Genomic DNA, 5,744 nt, shown 5'->3' with positions numbered 1-5,744 from the left:
CTTCAGATGCATGGAGTGAAAATTACAGATGCAGGCATTATATACTGACACATGAAGAGAAGGGAGTTACCTCACAAGTGGAGAACGAGTGTTGACAGGGCCAATCTGCTCAGGGTGGATGTAGTCCACTCCCAATAATTGTGAGAAGGTGTCAATTCCAGGGGAGGCAAAGCTGCTTTTGTAGTGAGCCAGCCACTCCCAGTCCCTATTCAAGCCCACATTAATGGTGTTAACTTTGCAAATGAATTTTAGTTCTGCAGTTTCTCTTTGAAGTCTGTTTCAGGTTGGGGGGCTGTCCTGCCTCCCAAGGTCTGTGAGAGTGAGGGATTGTTTTCCAGGATAGGTTGTAAATCGTTGATGATGTGCTGGAGAGATTTTAGCTGGGGGCTGTATGTGATGGCCAGTGGCATTCTGTTATTTTCCTTGTTAGGTCTGTCGTGTAGTAGGTGACTTCTGAGTACCCATCCCGCTCTGTCAATCTGTTTCCTCACTTCCCCAGGTGGGTATTGTAGTTTTAAGAATGCTTAATAAAGATCTTGTAGGCGTTTGTCTCTGTCTGAGGGATTGGAGCAAATTCGGTTGACACAAGAGATCCACTTCCTGGTCACTACAGTACAAATAAGTGATAGTCACATAAACACCACCCTATACCAGAAACCTACTGACCGCTATACTTACCTACATGCCTCCAGCTTCCATCCAGGACACATCACACGATCCATTGTCTACAGCCAAGCCCTAAGATACACTCAAAGTAAATACTCACCAGCAACTACACACCACACCATAGAAACACTAACTCAGGAACCAATCCCTGTAGCAAACCTCGTTGCATACTCTGTCCCCATATCTACTCTAACGTAAAGTGACCATACGTACTGGTTTTACCAGTACAGTCCTGGTTTTTTGGACATTGGTCTGGTTAGTTGTGAGATGTAACCAGTACAGTTTAGGACTACAAAATCAAAAATTATTAATTTATCAAAAGATTGAGTACATCAAATCAATCCTTGATAAACCAGCCTAAATCAATTTTATTAATTTATCCTAGTTTTAGTTTTATTTTACACGACGGATCTCGTCGTTGGATCTCGGCAATACTCGGCATTCAGCACACGCACTCTCACTGTATTGTGGCCGCGGCGACTCTTCGATAATACTCCCACGCATTACATACAGCCTGACCTTGGGAACTCGATGATGACGTCATCACACAGGGTCCGCCAAAATCGACCAATTCGGTGTTAGCTTCGGACTATAAAAGGCCCTCCGCAGCACAGGACAGGCACCAGTGATCTGGCATCTTCGGACCGTGACACTGGCCCTCAGAGCTCCGCGCTCTCTCGGTTACTCGAGCTTTTCACTCCACTGTTTTCACGGCGCACCTCGCTGCTTCGCCAGGACCCGATGACTTCGCCCCCTTAGACCAGGATCGACGCCTTCGCCCCTTTGGACCAGGACCGGCATCTTCGCCCCCCTCGATCCTGGACCGGTGACTTCGCCCCCTCGGACCAAGACCGACATCCGACGAAGTTTGTAATAATTGTTTATTTTTGGACACCTATGGTGCCAAAACGACGAAAGTGCGTCTTCAATGACAAGTTAAAATCGAAATATACATTCATCAAAGCAAGTACTAATAATGACAATAGTGAGGTGGAATGTGTAAAATGCAGAAGTATATTTTCTATTGCAAACAGTAGAAAAACCGACATTGAAAACCACATACAAACAGTCAAACATAAACGGGCCGTGTCTGCAGCAATTGCAAGTACGAGCGTGACATCATATTTTAAGAAAAAACGATTTGAAGATGCTGAAAGAAAACTAGCTGCAGCTGAAGGTTTATGGGCGTACCACACAGTAATGCATAATCACTCATTCCGATCAATGGATTGTACCTGCAAACTGATTAAAACGTGTTTTGATGCCAGGTTTACATGTTCTAGAACAAAATGCGAGGCAATAGTTACCGATGTGCTGGTGCCTTATGCGAAACAGTTAGTGGAAGAGGATTTAGATGCTGCAAATTTTATTTCTATTTATTCGGATGCATCAAACCACAAGGAAGTAAAGTTGATTCCCATAATAATAAGATATTTTTCATACCAGTCTGGAATACACGTCAAAATTTTGGAAGTAAGAGATTTGCCAGGCGAAACATCTGACATAGTTACTGATTATATTTTGGAAATGTTAAAAAAGTATTGTTTAGATACCAAGGTACTTGGATTTTGTGCTGACAACACCAATACTAACTTTGGAGGAATGCGAAGAAGTGGGGAAAATAACATTTTTACCAAGCTGAAATCAAATTTGGGTGGAAGAGAGCTTGTGGGAATTGGTTGTGCCGCTCATATTTTGAACAATGCTATACAAACTGCAGCCGACTGTGTACCAATTGATGTGCAAACTTTCATCACCAAGATTTATTCATACTTTTATATATATACAGTGCGCGTTAATGAATTGAAAGAATTTTGTGAATTTGTGGACATCGAATATAAGAAAGTCTTGGGATACAGTGCCACACGATGGTTGGCGTTATGACCCGCGATTGAGCGCGTCCTACAAATATATCCTGCCTTAAAATCATATTTTGCCTCAAACGAGAAGAGCCCCACAATTATCACAAATTATTTTGATAATTCAGAGACAGAGTCCTGGCTTTACTTTTTGCATAACGTGTCATCAATGTTCCACAATGCTATTTTGAAAATAGAAGGACAGGAGATTTCTATTATAAAAACTAGCAATATTTACAGTGACTTAAAAACAAAATTAGCTGACAGAAAAGCAAACGTTTTCTTGCCGTTACAGGTGCGGCAAAATTTGAAGCAGCTTGAGGAAGAAGGCATATTAAAACCTGCTATTTTCAAAGAAAAAGTGGTAGAATTTTATGACACATGTATTCAATATCTAAAGGAATGGGAAGGACCTATTAAGCATACCGAAAAATTTAATTGGGTTTTGTTAAACACTAAACTCACCCATGACAACATTCAAGTTTGCAGTGATTACATTCTTCAGTATTTTTCTGAAATCAATTTAGTAGAAGATGAACTGTTTAATGAAACCTGCTTTGTCCTGCGCTATATTACAGATGAAAAAATTACTCACTGGAGACAAAATTCTGTACCAGTATCGAACAGATGGATTGAAATATTCAAAGCCTTCAGTGAAAATGATGTTTCCTACAAAAATATTGGCAAATTGGTAGAATATTGTCTCTGTTTACCAGGAACCAATGCACCTGCCGAACGTCTTTTTTCTTTGATGAACAATATCTGGTCCAGTGATAAAACTCAATTACATGTTGAAACTTTGAAATGTTTGCTAATTACTAAATATAATTTTAACCAAACTTGCATGGAATTTTATAAAAACATCCAGGAAAACAAATTATTATTAAAATCAATCCACTCTTCACAAAAATATAAGCAGCAAAATTAGGAATGTAGATTAAGTACTTTGGTACCATTTTTTATTAAAACCATTTTGTTTTACTGCTACACTTGTTTCTTTATTACTTGGATCCCAAAATCCTAAGTATACAATTATGTACTAATCTACCCATATCAAATATTTGGTTTTTTTTCACAAAATTACTTTCATAATATCTAATATAAATAAAAGAAGTAAATTTTATTGTATTCTTTCACTTAAAGAAAAAAAAAGATAAGCATACTCCGCAAAATTTTTTCAACTTATATTCTACGACAGCAACTATTACTCATGCTGGCTGAGCTATTTTAAATGTCCTGGTTTTAAATTTGAAAAAAATGGTCACCTTACTCTAACGACACCATCAGAGGACCCAACCACATCAGCCACACCATCAGGGGCTCATTCACCTGCACGTCTACTAATGTTATATATGCCATCATGTGCCAGCAATGCCCCTCTGCCATGTACATTGGCCAAACCAGACAGTCTCTACATAAAAGAATAAATGGACACAAATCAGACATCGGCAATGGTAACATACAAAAGCCAGTAGGAGAACACTTCAATCTTCCTGGACATTCTGTAACAGATTTAAAAGTAGCCATACTTAAACAAAAAAACTTCAGAAACAGACTTCAAAGAGAAACTGCAGAACTAAAATTCAGTTGCAAATTTAACACCATTAATTTGGGCTTGAATAGGGACTGGGAGAGGCTGGCTCACTACAAAAGCAGCTTTGCCTTCCCTGGAATTGACACCTCCTCATCAATTATTGGGAGTGGACTACATCCACCCTGATCGAATTGGCCCTGTCAACACTCGTTCTCCACTTGTGAGGTAACTCCCTTCTCTTTATGTGTCAGTATATAATGCCTGCATCTGTAATTTTCACTCCATGCATCTGAAGAAGTGGTGCTTTTACCCACGAAAGCTTATGCCCAAATAAATCTGTTAGTCTTTAAGGTTCCACCGAACTCCTTGTTATAGTGGATCACAGTCTAAATATGAGTCAATAATGTAATACTGTTGCAAAAAAAAAGTGATCATTCTGGGATGTATTAGCAGGAGTGTTGTAACAAGACATGAGAAATAATTCTTCCACTCTATTCTGCACTGATTAAGCCTCAGCTGGAGTACTGTGTCCAGTTCTGGGTGATACATTCAGGAAAGATGTGGACAAATTGGAGAAAATCCAGAGACAAGCAACAAAAATGATTAAAGGTCTAGAAAACATGACCTATGAAGGAAGATTGGCAAATTTGAGTTTGTTTAGTCTGGAAAAGAGAAGACTGAGAGAGGACATGATAACAGTTTTCAAGTACATAAAAAAAGGCTGTTGCAAGGAGGAGGGAGAAAAATTGTTGTAGTTAACCTCTGAGGATAGGACAAGAAGAAATGGGCTTAAATTGCAGTAAGGGAGGATTAGGTTGGACATTAGAAAAAACTTCCTGTCAGGGTGATTAAGCACTGGCATAAATTGCCCAGGGAGGTTGTGGAATCTCCATCATTGGAGATTTTTAAGAGCAGGTTAGACAAATACCTGTCTGGATGGTCTAGATAATACTTAATCCTGCCATGAGTGTAGGGGGTTGGATTAGATGACCTCTTGAGGTCCCTTCCAGTCCTATGATTCTATGTGGATGTGGATGTGAGTATGCATGCACCGATATGGCTAGGAGTGTCAGTATACCAACAAGTGTGTGACACCTGGTGAGAGTCTGTATGTGTGTGTGAGAATATATACTGTCCTGTGTGTGTCTGTGTGTGTAGCTGTAATCATTATATGAGTAAGTGTGTGTATCAACTGACTTGTTTATAAGTATGTACTTATAACTTTGACCATTTTATGAGTGTGTGAGTACACATATATGTTTGCAAAGTGATGAGTACAAGCATCTGTTCCCAGTTGTTTCTATTAAGCTGGTACACTTTTCTCCCTACCTACCTGTGAAAATTCTCTTTCAATAAATCATAGCAGAAAATGACCATCCATGACTATCAATCAACCTCAGAGAATCCAGCCCTTGACAGAAACTGTAGAATGACTCAGCTCACCCCAAGAGTCACTGTGAAGGCAGAAAAAGATGGGACAGCTTCACCTACCTTAGCAGCTCCTCTCTGATCCCCTGCTTGCTGCGATGGGGGTTTCTGCTCTTTGGTCGTCCCCTTTAAACCTTTTCGTGGGGGGTAGAATTTCCTGAAAGTGACACTTACCTTTATTGGCCTGCCCTCCTCTCTCATATCTGTATTGGTTGCTGTTGCTTTGGGTTTTTGCAAGGGGATGTGGCTTGATAGAC

The sequence above is a fragment of the Mauremys mutica genome, chromosome 9 (genome assembly GCF_020497125.1).
Source record: "Mauremys mutica isolate MM-2020 ecotype Southern chromosome 9, ASM2049712v1, whole genome shotgun sequence".
Lineage (NCBI taxonomy): Eukaryota > Metazoa > Chordata > Testudines > Geoemydidae > Mauremys > Mauremys mutica.
This window is presented reverse-complemented; position numbering follows the sequence as displayed.